Source organism: Podarcis filfolensis, assembly GCF_964270895.1.
Source record: "Podarcis filfolensis genome assembly, chromosome: 12".
Taxonomy (NCBI): domain Eukaryota; kingdom Metazoa; phylum Chordata; class Lepidosauria; order Squamata; family Lacertidae; genus Podarcis; species Podarcis filfolensis.
In genome coordinates, this window is record NC_139614.1 from 35,265,471 (window position 1) to 35,285,095 (window position 19,625).

Here is a 19,625-nt window from a genome sequence, read left to right on the forward strand (position 1 = left end):
ACCAGCAACTGAAATAATTCTGATTTCAAGGGAAAGCGTTGATCTGTATCACTGCATTCACTCAGCAAAGCAGCAATATTAAAATGGCTGAAAAAAAGGGCACACTTTAATCAAAGTGATTTTCTTTTGACAGTCAAAAATATACAGTATTGTATTGCCTTAAGCAATATCTCTGACAAAATGTTTTCCTTTTAGATAAGATTTGATGTATGAGGAATAAAGAGCATCTTGGGGTTCTTTTGTTTTATTAACGGGAAAGAAAGTGAAAATTTTTTTAGAGAAAAAACATTTGGAGCCTTTCAAGGAACCTCACATTTTAGGTTAGCATAAAATATATGCAGTTAAAATCTGAACCACATCACCAGTAGGTTTTAAATGGTCTATAGATCAACCCAAGTCAGTGTCAATGACTAGTCCATTGAGTCTAGACATTGTCTTTGTCTCCATTGTAATGGTGATAAGTGTTGTTCAAGGAATGGAGGAAACCACACTGACATTTTTATTACCCCCTGCATGCTTAGGGAGTGAGTTGGTTGCTTAGAGACTAATCTTGGGAACTGCAAATAAAGGCAGATGGCATTATTCTAATCTAGAATGATATTGACAGAGGTCAATACTAGCCTTCGTTTGTGCGCCCTTCACTCTGTAAAATACTTGATTCTTAATTAACTTGGTTGAAGCATCATGTTTGTTTAGGCTAAACAGCATTTTATAGTAGATGCATATAGATGGTGGGGGTGGACAATTCTATAGCACAAAGCTTATTTCTCACCATCCCACTTGGCTGCTGCTTATATTGTACCTCCACGGTTGGAGGCAGTATGTCTCTGAGCACCACTTGGCTCAGTGGGGAGAGTTCTGTTGCGCCGAATTCCTGCTTGTGGGCTTCCCATAGACATCTGGCAGGCCACTGTGATAGCAGGATTTGGTGACTTCATTTTACCTCTTGCTCTGTGGTCACATATCAGACATCAGAAACATTCTCATACCTTCAAACCAAACATATAAATATTGGCGGATGCTATTTTCAGGTAATATCTAGTCTTCCCAGAGCTTTGAAAGCATATTGATTCCCTCTCTCCCACCCCCCCACCCAACAAAACCCTAATAAAATGTTGATTAGGAAGTAACAGATGACCATCATCCATGGCACACTGAAAACACAAATGCATTTGTAAAGCGAAGTGTTCCATAAAGCTGGTTTCCCCCCGCCCTTTAAAGTGTCTATAAAAATGTTACGTTCTTATTCAGCATGTCTTCTTTAGCTCTGCAGCATTAAGTTAGAGAAGACTAGAGGCAAAAACAAACCCAATTTTCTATGGGCAGAAGAAACTGGGGAATGTACTTTTATTTTAGTACTGGTAATAACCCATACAATACAAATTATGTAGCTTGACATTAAATCCCATGTTAAGTACACAATAGGGAGGTGTTAGGAGCAGAAGATGAGTTTTGTGCGTGTATGGGTTCAGGATTTTTCTGAATATGATGCATACCTCTACCTAATACTACAAAATATTTACACACTATTCAAATGCAGAAACTTTCATCTGCAGGAAAACAGCCCTGGCTTCCCACAGCAGAGAATTCAGAAGCCTGGGCACAATTGCTGAGAAGGCCCTCATATTTCCTGCTTGGCAATCTGCTCCACTTTAACGGAGCAGAAAGGCATGGAGTGGGGCCTTAGATTAATATGTGAGTCATTAAGCAGGGTGATATTGGACAAGGCAATTTGTTAGGTATCCCGGGCCTAGTGTTCCTCACTTTATGACTCCAGCTTCCAATGATGCTTTGTCTATAGCCCTATTCAGTCATTTGTCTTCTGGGATAGCTAAACATATGAGCAGGAAGAGCGGCAATGAGTGAGCAAGCTCCATCCACTCTCCACCACTGTCTGCATTGCCCTCCACAAGTTGGAGAGTGATAATCTTCAGGGTTTGTGTGAATTACAGATGAATCACAGATAAAAAGCCAGAGAATTAATATTTGTATTCTGGAACTCACAGTGCTTTTCAACTGAGTCTCTTCATATGTTTTGTCAATAAATGTAGTGAAATCCAATTATGTATATTTATGTGTGGTCCATTTTAAGAGATCAGCAAATGTTCTTGCGTACTAACTGGGCTGTAGCAATAATGGGATATCTTCTATGTCTGTCTGTCACTTGGATTCATAGGTTAGAATCCTATCCTTATTGATGGCTTTTACAACGACTTTGAGCCAATTCTCATCAGTTCATCTACAACCCAGCTCGCCAGCTCCATTCTTGACAGCTGCCTTAGGTACATTACTTAATTTCCTCACCCCTTTTCTCATGCAGTCTTTGATATGATGAAAAACATACTTTTGTAACATCATATTTTGATATACATCAGGATGGTGTAGCAAGTTTCTACTAATACAGGTGACCAGATGCAATGAAGTAAGGCAACCCTTAGGACACTTCTGCCTGCAGGCTAAAATTTGGTAAAACTTTTTTTAAAAAAGACTAAGTTGTGTTTGACAGTAGAATACTACTACAAGAAGATCAAGCTCTAGAAGAGTCTGCTAAAAAGGAAAGTTGGAATTAATGGAGTCTAAAATTGATTTAGTAAACTAGCTCTTTGATGGAGTGGAAACTAGAACTGCAGAAAGATAGATACAGCTAATTGAAGAACATAATTTAATTCTTGAAGCAGAGTGTGAAGCTCACCGAGGGGTAGATTGCAGCTTTAATTGAAGAAGGATTTGTATGTTTGTATGTACATGTATTCCAGATCCTTTTAATGTGCTGTTTGTCCAATGATATGAAGAAAACTATTACTTTCAACAGTGATATTCAAACACGACTATGCCATGAAGACAAATGGTGCCCCCCCCTCAACTCACTGGTAGTTAGAAAGACAAAGGCAAAGTTAAGAGTTGAGCTATGTGAGCTGGAAGCTGGAAGCAAAGCTGCAGGCTGGGAAGACAGAGAGAGAGAGTCATGCCTGGTTTCTGCTTGAATCCAAGGCTGCAGATAGCTGCAGAAGCAAGAAGCTTTTGGTGCTAATGCTGTGAGCCCCTCCATCATAGGCACAGGTTGTACATATGTATAAATAAACTATAAATCATAAAGACACCACAGTCTCCATTGTGCCTCATTCCAAAGGAAACATGAACTCTGGGTAAGAGCCTAGAATGCCTGGAATCTCACATCGCTCAGAGATCAAGGTGCTGTGCAACAGTTTGTTCAGTTCATCCCTTTCTATATTAGCTGCAGGGCTGGTCTGAGACTTTTCGGCACCTGAGGTGAACAGCAAAAACACCCTCCTGAACCAGGGAATAAGAGGTGAGTGAAGATCTACAACAGGAACAAGGGGTAAAATAAAGATCTGCATCAGAATCTGCTGTCCGTGTGGATCCTGTTGCCCCAACCTTCCTTGTGGGTGGACCGGCTCTGATAAGCTGCATCCGTACATGCACAGAGGGTCAAAAGCAGCTGTTATTGTTTATTAGATTTCTTACTGAAACTCTTCATCATGATGTCCTAATGCTGCTTACAACAGCAAAAACAGTACAAATAAAATAAGTACAAATAAGACCAACCTACCATGCTCAACAACCAGCAGTTTAGACCCCATGCTATACTATCCTTTGCTTCTCTATACAGTGGTACCTCGGGTTAAGTACTTAATTCGTTCTTAACCTGAAACTGTTCATAACCTGAAGCACCACTTTAGCTAATGGGACCTCCTGCTGCCGCTGCCACCGCGCCGCCGGAGCACGATTTCTGTTCTTATCCTGAAGCAAAGTTCTTAACCTGAAGCACTATTTCTGGGTTAGCGGAGTTTGTAACCTGAAGCGTATGTAACCTGAAGCGTATGTAACCCGAGGTACCACTGTATAACTGGTTAAGAGGAGCTCTCCTGTTTAAGTGAATGCAAGGGTAGCATCCAAAACAGCAGCATTTCTGAAACAGACAATCAGGCAATTAAGCATCTCTCAGGAAGTTAGTTACCATGGAGAGCAAAACACTGTCACCGCCAACTGCGTTCTCTGAACCTACCTGCTAGAAGCTAATCAGAATGAAGCAGAAAGCCATGTTAATTAGAAAACAAATTATCTAAACCCTGCCAATCAAGTCAGATGTAATGAAAACTGCAGTACATTTGCGGAAGTGTAACACTCAGAAAGTTAAATGGACTCTACAATGTACTTAAGCATCCAGACCACATAATTTTACCTGCACAGATATGTGACCATTTCCAAAAGGGGTAGCGACATAGTGTCTTGCAGCAAAAGTGACTGGCGGCACCTGAAAGAGAAACAAATTTATTATGACGTATGCTTTTGTCGGCTACAGTCTACTTCCCACAAACAATCCATTAGAGGAGAGAAAAATGACAGAACACTACTTGTTGTCAATTATAAGTCAAAATTAGATTATTTGTTTATTACTTACTTACTTATTTACTTATACCTTGCCCATCTGGCCAGGCCTCCCCAGCCACTCTGGGTGGCTCCCAACAGAATATTAAAAACACAAAAAAAATCAAACATTAAAAACTTCCCTAAACACTATATTCCCTAAATCACTATATCTTCAGTTTTCTACAGCCCATCCCAGACAATTACATTTCCCTCTTCCAAGCCTTGGATAGAAGGCCTGTAGTTGCTTACAAAGAGCATTCACACAACCTAAAACTAGTGGAGGTTGGTACATTGGGGCTGCTCCAACAACCTCCACCTGTCCTTAGTCAACCTATACCTGCCTGCCTTCTTTCTCATATAACCAGTCAGCTTCCTCCTCTTCCTCCTCAGTATTGCAATTGTAGAATGGAGACAAAGCTAGAATTTCCAAACTCTTCCTCTCATTGGCTCTAGCTCCATCTACTGTTAGGTTTCCTGCCTTCCACCCCATCATTCCCAATGGGCACCAGCCACCACTGCTTAAAACAGCTACTCAGCATCAATGACAGGGATACCTACACAGGGAGCAGACCCTGAGGCAGACTGATGCCACCAACTCCATCCACAGCAGTATTGCAGGACCTGGTAATGTCATTCACCCCACCAGTGGTTCATTCACCAGCTCATCTTCCAAAGGGACATAAGTGATCATCCACCATCACTGCCCTTCTGCATTCTATATAGTGCAAAGAGGCCAGTCTCTATGGAAGCAAATCTGTCATTGGACGTGGCCTGTGGGGAACACTTCAGCCTCCCAGGACACTTTGTATTTGGCCATCCTTAATCAAAGGAACTTCAGAGGAGGGTACAACATAAAACCACTGGATACATCAAGAGGTTCAGTGCTACCACTTGTGGACTCAGTTGGCACAACTGATTTTTAGCATGTTGGCTTACCAGTGCCAGGATGTGTGTTAGCACCTAGTTTTTTTGTGAATGGCCACCATTAGCAAGGTGATTTATCACCACCTGTACATGTCATATCTTTCTGACCTCACTGTTTATAATTCACCACACACACACACACACACACACACACACACAATGCACACACAAACAAAATCATGTACCGGTATGTGTAGTGACCTGTAGTCCACAAAAGCTTACATCACAACACATTTTTTAAATTTTTAAGTTGCCACAAGCCTCCTTGTTGTTTTTGCACATATGTTAAAAAAAAAAAGTGAGCCCATGGCATTGGTTCTCTGTTTATAATGAAATCTCAACTAGAGAATGACCACAAAGAGGTAAATCATTTTGGTTGATTTGGTCAATCGTTTTGCTAATACACAGGGCTTCTTGGGGGAATATGTAGAATGCAGAGTTAATGAACTAGTTCAAAATAATAGGTGCTCTGTGGTTTGAAATTCTGGAGGCGACACACTGCCTCCCACATACCACCTACTGTAAATGGTGCTCCTGCCAGTTGGGTAGTGCTGCCATGCAGGAAAGGTTTAGACACAATGGGACTTTGGGGCATCTAGTTCTTTAATTCTAGGATTTTAACTTTGGTAATCTTTAATGCAGCTTTGCAATTTCTTTTGTAGCTTATGATGACAACTGTAGCATAGCAAATCTATACATGGCCCAAGGACACAGATTTTCATAAACATCTGCTTAAGCATTTTACATTGTGCTGAGGGATTAGCCTCCCCCACTTTTTTTCTGGAGGCCAAATTAGAGTTTATGTTTCCAAGACAGAGTTGTTTAAGGATCTTCAGAAAAACCGGAGAGAGCAAACAAATATAATTTCAGTATTTAACGAATAGGTAATTGATTTCATTGCAATTACTTAAATTGTGCTCATTCTAGTATGTGAATCATCAGCGAAGTCCTAAAAGCTTGCTGAACCACTTTCACAAATTTCAGGACCAAAACATTATAGGATGAAGACTCAAACCTATTGGGCCTTGTATTATAGTTTGAAGATGTTGAACTGGGTAATTTGCATTCCCCTCCCCCTACAAAGTTGTGTTGATTTATATATTAATGATGTGCTTACTTATGGAGACAATGGTTATTTGCAATTGTTTCTATTGTTGTTGTTTTGGATTGGCGTACCTATTGTTAATTGATATGTTGTGAGCTGTTTTGAACACAAGCTTGTAGAAAAGCAACATGCAAACAAACAACACCTGGATTGCCAGTAGTACATGTGAAAAGGATATTTAAATGTCTTTAAAGATGGCTTGGATGAAGGAACAGACGGGATGCTCATCAAATTTGCAGATGACACCAAACTGGGAGGGGGTAGATAATACCTTAGACGACAGAATTTGGATTCAATTCAGAATTTGGATTCATGACCTTAACAAATTGGAGAACTGGGCCCAATCTAACAATATGAATTTCAATAGGGACAAATGTAAGGTTCTACACTTAGGTAGGAATAACCAGCTACATATATACAAGATGGGGGACACCAGGCTTGCCAGTAGTACAAAAGGATCTAGGGGTCTTAGTAGACCACAAGCTTAACATGAGTGTGATGCAGCAGCAAAACAAAGCTAATGCTATTCTAGGCTGCATCAACAGAAGTATAGTGTCAAGGGAAGTAATAGTCCGACTTTATTCTGCCTTGGTCAGACCACATCCGGAGTACTGTGTCCAGTTCTGGGTACCACAATTTGATGCTAAAGTTCCATTTCTATGATGCTTGCTGTGTTGCTGACATATGGGGCCCTTCACATGCATGTGGTCCTTAGACATGACTCACACTCCATGTGCACATCTGGGCTGGGCTGGGCATACTCCAAAGAGGTTCCCATGATGCTTCTGGGTTTGTACGTCATGAGTATTTATATAAGGTTCCATCAGTCAACAAGTGATGGACATTTATTTCAGAAACAGCTACAGTTCTAGCTTAGCTACCACTAACTACAAGCTTGCTTCCCCCAATAATATCTGTTTTAATATTTTATGCCCAGCTGACACTTGAGCACCAAGTCATAAAACTGACATTTGGGAAGAAAATATTACTTCACTTCTATGCACCCTACCCTTCCTGTCTAAACTCTGTGAAGGAGGCTAGATTGAGCAACTGTAACTTGCCCAAGGCCACCCACTGGATTTCATAACTGAATGGAAATAATAGTAGAGCCATGACACCATATTGGTTCCAGTGAATCTGGCATGTACTGTGTAGAAGAATGATGCAGACATTTAGTATTCTACTAAAATAGCAGATAGGCCTGTTTTGCTACCTAGAGCCTATTGATTTCTTTAAAACTATATCAGTATAAATGGCTTGTGAACCACCCCTTAAATTTCCTAGGATTTATATACCCATGGATATTACAGATATTCTCAGAGGTACATTTCCCCCCTCTCATTGTCCATATAGCATGCAGGGAAATTATTTATGCTATCATCTGTATCCCGAAATAATAAAAAAGAAGGGTTCAGGGTTTGTTGTAAACCACTCTGATGTTTTTACTATAGCATTCCCTGTCAGTAATTACCTGGACCACTGAATTAGCATGTCCCTTGAAATCCCCCATACATTCCCCCACAAAACTCTGTTTGCTAGTGTGCGTTGAATAATGAAATTTATCTGTTTAATTCTTGCAAGCCAGAAGAAGTTGGTATTGTGATAGGAAAACATAATTTTAAAAACATGTCCTTTTTTTACCAATTAGATGCACAGATAAAAGTGAAGACTGTGTTCTCTAGCCTATTTATATAACCATAAAAATAATTTCAAATCACAAAGGCTAATCTAAAGTTGATATTATACGGATTTTTTTTTTTTGTATCCAGCAAGACACCTAATAAGAACAAATGCATGATGTCGTTCTACAGTTGGGGAAAGGTAGGCTATAAAGGTATGAAGATAACGAAATAATTTAAAAAATGGGCTCCTTGTCAGTTGGAGGCCTTGAGGCATTTTTTTTGTACCTTTCAAATTTTGCAGTTCCATGCCTGACTTTTGTGGAGATCTGAATTAAGAAATAAGAAAAAGTTAGGAGTACTGAGCTTTAAACATTATCCCCCCCACCCCATTTAAGAAAGTTTTTGGGTGTGTTTCATTTTGTTTTACAATATTATTTTTAAAACTTAAATGCCATTTATTTATGGTTGGAATTCCATGCTACTCAAACTGGAAAAGGTAGAAACAAAATATTGTGCTGCTTCTGGGATTAGTGATAATATTGATTTAAAAAGTCTCAGAGACCCACACCAAAAAAGGTCATTCTTCTAGCAAAGTGCTAAATTGCTATTTCTGTCTTTGTAAATCTTTAGAAATTCTACACAGTTAAATCTAAAGCCTTTTGCAAATGCCCCTCTTTAGTTTCTCAGCAGCAGATGGATTTGCAGATGACCCATATTAATTTATGATTTAATGTCTCCTGATAGGGAATCATTGCATGCTGTTGGGACTCACTGCAGTAGTAATGCCTTTTGCTATGGTAAATGTCCTCAAAAGCAGGATCCGGATCAATGCTAATCTTATATTCAAGTATCAGTGATTATTAATGGATAAATTATTTTGCCGAAGTGCTTTAAGTATTAACTAAAATGGAAGCAGATAAATTTCATTTGGGAGTTTCTTTTTATGTTGCAGGGGGGAAATGATTAAAAAATAAACAAGTACGTTTTTAAATAAAATCCTTATTTCATATACTGCAATGTATGAGTTGTTGGTTGTAGCCCAATCTGCACTATGCATTGAAAGCAGTAAAATACCTGAATTCTATGGGAAGAGGGATTTATCAAAAACACTCTGGGAATCATAGCTTTGTGAGGGGAATAGACGTCTCTTAACAACTGAGATTACAAAATCTTTGTGCGCAATCTTTTCCTTTATCTGTCCAAGGGATGTGGAAACTGTGACCCTCCAGATGTTGTTGGATTCCAGCTCCCATCAGTCCCAGCCAGCATCATCAATGGTTAGGGTTGATGGGAGTTGTAGTCTAGCAACTTCCAGAGTGCCACTGATTCCCCATCAGAATAAACATGCAGAGATGCACTTGAGCCTTGCGACTATTGCAGTTTGTGTGGAAGGAACCCAACCTGAGCAGAGTTCATAGCCCTTATTAGCATGATCTCCACAGGCTCCATCCCATATTTCAACAGGATGCAGTTACACTCCAGACAGTTAAATTAGCTTGCATAGTTTCTATTTTGAATGCTGGAACCAAAAAATCTCTTGGGTTGTCTGCCTATCACCTATCTTCTCAACCTCAGCATTAAGTGTGGTATTAGAACCTTTGAAATAAGTTCCTTCTTAACTCATAAAAACATAAGGATAGACTTCTGGGTTGAGTCCAGTGGCCCATTTAGTCCAGGATCTTGTTCTCACAGTGAACAGCCAGATGGTAAATTAAGTTTAAAGTCCTCATGGTCTCCATAATGGGGTGGTTTAAATGGAAACAGGAAGCTACCTTATACTGACCATTAAGTCCATATAGACCATTAAGTCCATATAGGCAGCTCAGTATTGTCAGCACTGGGTGACAAAGCCGATATGCTGTCACTGAGATATGGCCTTTCCTTCACCTGGGCTTCAGTCCAACTTTAGGGTTGCAATGAAGCTGATGTGAGGGCAAGGAGGAAATACTATTAGCCAGCAACCACAATTCTTTTTAAAAGAATTGGATATAATAAATATGCTCTTCTGAACTCAAGCTTTTTCCTCCATTTTTTTTAACAGAACCCCCAAATCATGTTTATATTTGTATATCTGCAATACAATCTCTTTAAAGATATACAAACATGCCCCATCCCAATGGGGCATGTTTTGCTCGTCTACATGTAATAGCAAGAGAAGTCTCTCTCTGTCTCCCTCCCTCTGTGTGTGTGTGTGTGTTTTCCACATGAGGACGTTCAGATCCAGAAATAATGACTTTGACTTTAGCCAGACCCCTACAGGTGGCAGATAACAAGAAAGGTAGGCCTGATTGAAGAAGACAAGTGTGGGCCGCCAGGGTCACATTCCAAATGGTCTTTAGGGGATAAAACTGAAAAGAATTTAAAGCCATCACTAGACAAGATTTCAGTGACACAGAATCTTAATGAATTTGATTTCTATCAGCCTGGTTTTTCCTCCACTAGAATATAGCTTTAAATAACAAAAGGGCAGAGGGCCAGTTGCCTTATGTTCACTGGGTCATGAGGCCTTCTTTCTGCACACAATTATCAGCAGCAAGCATTTTGTGCCAGTCCCCCCTTCCTCGAGAGCTTAAGAACTGAGGGAAAGGAAAGGTTTCTTTTCTCACAAAGGAATTGGTTGAAAGCCTTGTTCTCTGAGATGGTAGGTGAAATGTTTGTTCATGCCAGTCCCTACACCAGGAGTCACCAACCTTTTCAGATCAGCAAGCACATTTTACAATTCTGAGAGAGTGCTAGAGCTGCCAGTCACAAAATAGCTGCTGCTATGGAGGTGCATGTCGTAACACAAAATGGCTGTCAAAAGGAGAGGCAGTCCTGCCTTCCCTGACAAACATACCATGGGAGGTCAGCTATGTCCTGATGGTCCTGAATGTGGAGGGCACTGCCATTTTAGTTTTAATTTCAGTATTGTTTTTATTGCATTTAATACTGTGATTTTAATTCTTATGAAAGGTGCCTTGGACAGTGGTAAGGCAGGCTACATTTTAAAAAAACAAACAAAAAACCCCCCAAGAGATAGATTATTATTATTATCATATCTGTGCAACCTTTTGAAAAACAAGTGCAAAAGTTTGATGTTATCAAAGCCACATACTGAAAGACGTGGCTTGAATCCAGGTTCCTCCAGCCTGAACCACACTTAATATGAACTGGGGAAAAAGTAATCATTCCATGCTTGCCTCCTGCTGAAAACAAAAAGGGCTACTATGTGTGCATGCCAGCCACTTCTGTACCTCAACAGCGAAAGGCACATAATTTCTCCTTTCTTTTCCTCTCTTCTCCCTTTAGCCATGAGCATTGATAGATAAGATCTGTCTACTTGCAAAATCGCTTTAGTTGCTTGCTAGCTACCCCCTCAATCTCTGCACACACACGACACTTAATTACCTTTAATTATTTTTGTTACATTTACAGTTAGAGCAGCTGGGAGGCACTCATTTTTCCTTTGCTCAAGTTCAAAAAATGCCTAGCTTGTGGTTAGCTGCGTATTTTTTTAAAAAACACACAAAAGATGTCGTGAAGAATGAACACGGTGGAAAATGAACACACCAATATTTCCCCAGAGGTAAAATAAATCCAGTAATAATCTTCCAGAGGTTCACTAATCAAACACCGACATCTTTTTCTTTTGCAATAAATATAACAAAGAAAGTGATTGTTAGTCCTATGGCACACTTCCGAACACCTGGACTCTGAAAGAAAGAGCTGAGCCTCCAAGAATGTAAAACAACTAGGAACACAAATATGACAAGATTGCTGAGGCGGTAGATGCGCAGAAGGTAAGACTAAACAACAAAGGAGTGAGGAGCCGAGTAGCTTCAACCCTGCTGTTGTGTGCTACTCCCTGATGTCTACACATCGCCAGCATGGTGTAGTGGTTAAGAGCGGTAGTCTCGTAATCTGGGGAACCGGGTTTGCATCTCTGTTCCTCCACATGCAGCTGCTGGGTGACCTTGGGCTAGTCACACTTCTCTGAAGTCTCTCAGCCCCACTCACCTCACAGAGTGTTTGTTGTGGGGGAGGAAGGGAAAGGAGAATGTTAGCCACTTTGAGACTCCTTCGGGTAGTGATAAAGCGGGATATCAAATCCAAACTCTTCTTCTTCTTCTACACATACAGCATGAACATGAGACCCCCTTGAGGGATGACTGCTGTATATGCTTCAATATAGCCCTGCTTCTTGCGCCCATGTTCAACAAGGGGTTGGACAACACCCAAAGAGGGCTTAAATCTGTCAATAAATGGGATTGCTAATTCCTGACATTGGGCAGGGCTTAGAGAAGGCACTTCATTTTTGTACATGTGGGGCCTCCGCATTTCCTCTCCAGCTGAAGCTTCCTAGTTCTGCTTCCTTCCATCTTTTGTCTTCAGCATTGAGTCCCCAGATTTTGTGGAACGACAACTCCAATTTAGCCAATGGCCATGGATGGTAGAAATGGTAGTCCAACAACATCTGGGGACCCATGATTGAAGAACACTGCTGTAGGGGATCCCTTGACCCTTGAGAATGGCTTTTTAGGAGATGTACTGGGATACAGTGGAATGGAGAAGGTGAAAAAGATCCATCGCATGGGCATAACTCTGCCTGCAATTTTCTGGATTCCCTCCATTAGAAATGTGTTCATGAATGCATTTGATATACTTTCTGAGTAGGGAAGAGTCTGCACTAGAATAGCAGATTGTGACCAGGGATTAAACTCCAATTCCACAATTGGTGTGGAAACAGTTTCTTTGTGGCTTCTCACATTGGCCCAGTAATCTCAAGACAAGGTGGGTGGGGGTGGTGATGATCATGAATGGTGTAGTGTTCATCTCAGTTGAATTTACTTAGGTGCAGGGCTTTTTCTTATTCGGAATTCACTCGGAGCACCATTGTCATTACAAGGGAGCCGTTCATGGTAAGTTCTGGCACCTCTTTTTATAGAATAGCATTGCAGGTGTTTCAGTTCAATTTCATTACAAATTGCACATCTGAAAAATAATAATACTTAGGCTGGGTCCAGATTAAGTGGGTAGAATTCATTTCCCAAATAAGCCAGTAAAATTTAAGCCACACCTAACTTATTCAATGGATTTCAACAGTACTTAATTCAGTCTGGATCCATCCTATGGTGTTTAGATTATGGATGTTTTTGCAGTATTACTAGCAAAGTCTAAGTCAAACTTTCTTTTTCTAAGTTCTGTCTTGATTGGTTTATACTTCTTTTTCTTTTTTTGAGAAAAAGGAAGAGAGAAATAACAATTAAAACTTTGATTCGTTTTTTCTGGTACAAATAGCTTCTCATTGAAAGAAACTTCTGTCTCAATGATTCATTAGAGGTAACCACCCATATCTTAGTTCATCAAAAGTTCATTACATTCCAATCTCTTTAAAATGCTGAGTCAGAGGAACATGATAATGGAAGAAGCCTAGAAAATAATATATCCAAAAACTCAGTACAGTTGTAAATGTCTTATATAGGCATTGTAGTGCTTTTTATTTTTTTCCTATAACATTTGACAACTGACATCTTTTATAATCAAGAATGCAGATCTACTTAGTTTTCTCTTTGCATTCAAACACCTGAAAATTTCATTTTCGGGACCAAGACTAGGTCAGTTGTTCTATTTAAGCAGATTCAGCTGGTGGCTCCAAATCTTTGCATGTTCTGTGCCCACTTTGGGAAGCCTAGAGGTATTTGGAAGCAAATCTGCACTTCTCAGTCTTAAGTGCAAAACTGAGCTATGGCTTAGAGACCAAGCGATGATGATAGCTGAGGTCTGGTCTCCCATAGTCCAGTCTTCCCTGAGTTTCGCATCTGCACTAATGGCCTTTGCAGATGATCAAAACTAATTTTAAAAATTCATTAAACACCATTTGAAGTTCACTGTTGGGCTTTAAACATTAAACAGCACTAGCTCAGATCAAGCGCTAGTAGTGTAGGATGCTGGGCTTTCTCAGTGATTAACTATTGCAGATTTGAGATATGATTTGTCTCAGATGAGGGACCTTAGACCTGGGGGCTGAATATAGCCTTCCAGCCCTTTCCATCTAGCCCTCAGGACACCCCCCTCCCACTTCCCTACTTCAAACCATCCTTTAGGGCGGGATTTCCCAAACCTGGGTCTCCAGCTGTTTGTGGAGTATAAGTTCCATCATCCCTAGCTAACAGGACCGGTGGTCAGGGATGATGGGAGTTGTAGTCCAACAACAGCTGGTGAGCCATGTTTGGGAAGCCCTGCTTTAGGGCTTTTATTTCCTTTTCTGGAATGTGTCCCTCAACTTTAATACTTTTCTGGAGGTAGAATAAAGACTTAAGTGTGCTATATTATCCAGTTTATCATGAGATGTCTGGAAAATGGAGTTATGATATCATCTCTGAAATTAAATATATACATGCATGCTGAATCAAAAAGTGCATGGAAATAACGGTTTTCCCTCTCGTATGTGCTGTTACCTCAGGAGAAGACTGAAAGCTGTTTTAACATTCTTGTCTTAACACCAGGCGAGTCTACAAATCTGTGCATTGTGTGATATTTCATTTGATTGGGAAGAACAATGAATATTCAGAAGTTAACCCTCTTAGTTTTATTGCACCTCTCTTTTCCCCCATCTGGCCATTACCTTATCTGCTTTGAATAGAAAGCTTTATTGTTGCCAAGGTTGCTTCACTTTCTCTTAAACCATAGCTTTGCCCGACTCAAAAATTCCAGTCACTACGAAGTTTGTAGCAAAAGGCCAATTAACTAATTTCACCAGCCTACTGAAAGGAGTAGACTTTTTCTAATGAAAGCTGTTTAGCCAATGTAAGGCTATATAGTAAAGTTTCATAAGAACATAAGAGGATGCCTTCTGGATCAGCCCAAGGCTGTCTAAATTGGCGGTCTTCACCACATCGCAAGTGGGGAGAGCACTATTTCACTGAGTCTGCCATGCAGACTTTCCATAACCATCAAGCTTGCCACTGTGAGGACAGGATGTTGTACTAAATGAGTCTTTGATCTGATCCAGCAGGGCCTTTATGGCAGCAAATTACTAGTTCAAATACACGCTGTGTGTCTGTCCTGAATCTTCCTCCATTCAGTTTCATCAGATGACTCCAAATCCTAGTGTTATGAGATTGGGTGGGGGGACTTCTCTGTCTACTTTCCACACACTGTGAAAGCTTGTCAGAACAAAAATGCCTTCAGTTGTGGGAGTCCTTGTAGCTTCCCTACATCTTCTGTTGCGAGTACAGATGCAATGATTTATTTTTTGCAAAGCTTTCCTGCAATTTACTTATCCCCCTTATCTGATTTTTAAATGTATTTTAATACTTTAAAAGCAACATGTGTGTATTTATTTGTTGTATTTATTTATTTATTGTTTATTATTTATTTATATTATTGTTGTATTTATTTATTTGTTGTATTTATTTGTTAGTCGTAATGTTTTTAGTGAAGGGAGTCTTATCCTCCTCCCCGCAAAAAATCTGTTCACATTTTTGCCTGAGCTAGGTTGCGTTTAGTTCTCATTTGAGTAAGAATTCCATTTTCTGACAGAAACCTTCTTGCGTGCAATAGCTGCCTAGAATCTGCTTTTTAAGAATGCTGAATTCTTTTTGGACTTGGAAGATGCATTTCAGACTAGGAATCAAACTCCTAAACATGTTTTGTGCAATCCCCCATCCACACAAAACCGCAAGTGTGATGATGGTCTGGAAATATATTATTGGCTTATGAAGTATCATCATTTCCAAAGACAGTCAAAGCTTTCTCTCAAACTATCCTCTTCCCTCCCTCTTATGGCCCCCAAATGGCTATAATATGGTATCTCGCTATCTTGTTAGTTTCTGCAGGACTGCATTTTGTGTGTGCAAGATGTACGTTTTTGCTGACCTGTTACAAAGACACCTGAGTAATGAGCCATGCAGTAAAACTTCCAGAAATCCTCTATAAATAGCATTTTCTAATTCAAGGGAGGATGTAACACTCTTCTCTTTTGTTCAGGCACATGATTTAAGAATACAAAAATGCACTATATAACCAGTTACCAAGTAGGGCTGGCAGATTTGGCAGTTCTCCAGAGACAGTACAAAATGTAGAGAGATTCTCTTATTTGGGACACTACTCAACATCCACATCTTGTTGTTGTTGCTGCTGTGGTAGTTGTTATTTTACAAATTAGTTTTTTGTGACCATGCCCAAAGGTCACACAGGGCTCTTGTAGCACAGGAAGTTTAGAAACTGGTGTACAAATGGTTGACAGAGTCTCCCATTTTAAGTTGTGTTTCATGGCAGTCCACATTCTATGGGCTATATTCATGGACCCAATCATGTCACTAAGAGTGGCCCATTAGGAGATTTCTCTATGGGTACCAAATGCACCGTCGTAAGCCCTTTTGCTGCTTCTTGCAAGCTCTTAAAATGCCCCCAGAATCCTCTAAAACAGTAGAGCGGATTCTGGGACACCCTCTCATTTTGTACACAGGGTGACACAAAGCCTGTGATGGCACAAACACATCAGGTATCCCTGCAAACACTTCCTCCTACAAATTTCTGGCAAAGAAAGCAGCTATCCTGTTACTGTTCAGGTTGCTGTATTTACAGTTTTCATTTGAATTCAACCCTTCAGCACCAGCATTCAGAGGAAAGCAAAGTAAATACCTCACAGCCTGTAATTTACTCAAAATAATTTAGCTATGCTTTCTGTACTCCCAGCACACTTATTCTGTGATTTCCAGTTGTTTAGGAATATTTCAAAGGGGTTTACTTTTTTCGATCTCTGGTTTAGTATCAGATTGTGGACGATGTCTTAATACTCAGCAGCTGCATTTTAATGTGAACCTACCAAATGTACAGGTCCCAAACCAATACACAAATCTAAACACAGCTCTCCTTTGAAATTCTCATTTCTCCAAACTTTGCAATGCAGTCCTTCAACCAAGGAACATGTGTAAAAATATATTACAGTGGTACTTCGGGTTAAGTACTTAATTTGTTCCGGAGGTCCGTTCTTAACCTGAAACTGTTCTTAACCTGAAGCACCACTTTAGCTAATGGGGCCTCCTGCTGCTGCCGTGCCGCTGGAGCCCGATTTCTGTTCTTATCCTGAAGCAAAGTTCTTAACCTGAAGCACTATTTCTGGCTTAGTGGAGTGTGTAACTTGAAGCATATGTAACCTGAGGTACCACTGTATTGCAAAAGTGTATACAAAGAGATCTATATCAGAGAAAGGTACATACAAAAAATGTGTTCCATTAGAGGGAAATGGCTTGAGAAATTCATATATTCTAGGCAAAATTTCATACATAATGCAAATACTGAGAGAAATGGACCCCAAAAACATGAATTTTCATGCAGACTTTTAATGGATATTAATGAAAATGCAGACATATATAGCAATGGGGTGAGCCAAATCTGATTGGAAAAAGGAGAAACTGAGAAAAAACAATGTTGACAGATTCACCCATCTTCAACTCAGTCATTTGTGCAGCGGTAATAGGTAAGATTTTTATGCTGTTGGCCAATGATAGCTCCTTGATAAGTGTACCACATATTTGTCACATTCACACTTCACATGTGTAGCAGTTAATTTAAAATATAGGCTTACATATAAAAATGTAATTTGTGAGTCAAACTACTATATTCCTAACAAAACAAAACAAATTTTTTTTCCTTCCAGTAGCACCTTAAAGACCAACTAAGTTAGTTCTTGGTATGAGCTTTCGTGTGCATGCACACTTCTTCAGATACACTTCTTCAGATACTATATTCCTATGACAAAATGTTTTGTTCTATTCTATTTTTATCCTACCCATCCTTTGAGGAGCTTAGAGCAACACAGAGCTCATGGTTCTCCTCTCCACACTTTATCCTCACAACACTGTGAGATAGGTTGGGCTGAGAGAGGCTGGGCAGGAATTTGAACCGGAGTCTCCCTGATCCTATGTAATCCCTGATTGTTGGACTACAAATCCCATCAACCCAAGATAGGCCAATAGTCAGGGATGATAGGAGTTGTAGTCCAACAACATCTGGTAGTCTAGAGTTTTCCTATCCCTGCTCTTTACTTTGCTGGCTTCCAAAATAGGAATTTTGACTGAGGTAACAGATAAACAGATATCTTTTTATTTTTATTTTTGACATGATTAGGCTAACATAGATTATAATGATTTTGATCTAACCTTCCATTTAATTTTCCTGATTTCATTACAGCAGAGCAGTTTTCTAATATAGATGCAATATTTAATCCATGGCCGTGGCCCTTCTGTTTGTTTGCATGACTCTTTTTGAAAAATGGTTTCTGCCTTCTGAGAATGCTTAGAGAAAGGGCAAAAGTTTTAGGAGAGCAGTGAGAAGAATAAATTCACTTCCTTCTAGTGTAGCTACCTGCAGTGCAGCAGAAAGCTTAAAAATTTTAGTTTTTAAGAATCCAGGGACCTGCACTTGTGTTACAGCAATACAGAGAATTGTTAGGGTTTTTATAAAAACAGCAAGTCTCTATATAAAGGGAGGCAAAGGAGAAATATTATTCCTCACCACCAGAGAAATAAGAGATTGATTCAATCCCTTCCCTCTGAACGAGTTTTGCTTTGAGGTGACTGGAAATACCGTATTTTTCCATGTATTGGACGAGGTTTTTTTACTCAAAAATCACGTCATCCAATACACGGATAGTGGCATTTGTTGGTGGGAGCGCGACTTCCCCTGATGCCACAGCGAGCAGGGAGTGATCTGGGGGGTGTTTCTTAGCCGCAGCTGCATGGGGGGGGAGAAGCTGCACTCTGCCAGCCAGCTTGTTGGCAGGAGTGCAACTTCCCCTGATGCCGCTGTGCACAGCTGGCGCTCCCTGGGTCATGTCCCGCATGTGGCGGCATCAGAGGAGGTTGCGCTCCCGCAACTTCTCCCATGCCACTGTGCGCGGGAAAAATCTAGGGAGTGTTTCCTGCCCACAGCTGCGTGGGGGGGGGGGGGAGGCCCAACAACTTTGGCCCATCTCCCCTCATTTTCTTAAAATGGAGTCCCCCCAAATAGGGGGTGTCTTATACAAGGGGGCATCTTATAGACGGAAAAGTACAGTATGTGTATTTCTGGGTAGCTAAATGTTTGTCACATTGAGAAAGCATTATTATTTTTATTATTAAAAAGGAAAAAAAGTTGAGTTGTCTAAAAAAGAGATGAGTGTTACATCTACGAAGGTTTATGCAAACACCTTAATGTTATGCAGTTTAACATTTCTGTGCTAAAGAACAAGAACATTGGAAATATTACTGCAAAGCAAACCCAAGTCCTTATTTAAACCATTTGCCATCCAAGTTAGTATTTAGCTTTGCAGTTTCTGGTGAAGAATATGCCAACAGAGCTTCTACCACCACCACCAAAGGCAGCAGCAGCAGCAGCAGCATTATTAAATAGCCTTCTAAGCAGTTTACAAGTATAAAATCCAATTACACAAGCATTAAAATACTGTTTGCGGGTGCATGACACCCCAAATTCCCGATCCAGCTAGTGTTAGAATTAAATTAAGGCTTAGACCGAGTGTTAAAACTCGTTGCTAGACTCATGTGTGTATTTGAACTGTGTACTAGATACCTTGAGCCCTCTGGAATCAACATGCATCA

General features: G+C 40.2%; 1 long non-coding RNA gene across 3 annotated transcripts in view; it reads right to left on the bottom strand.

The window, feature by feature from the left end:
- LOC310746268 overlaps positions 1 to 19,625 on the bottom strand; it is an 85,164-nt gene that overhangs the window by 28,766 nt on the left and 36,773 nt on the right. For all 3 annotated transcript variants that reach the window (XR_014540553.1, XR_014540554.1, XR_014540555.1), the window contains one exon: positions 4,205 to 4,276. This is a non-coding gene — a long non-coding RNA (uncharacterized lncRNA). The remainder of the gene's footprint in view (positions 1 to 4,204; positions 4,277 to 19,625) is intronic.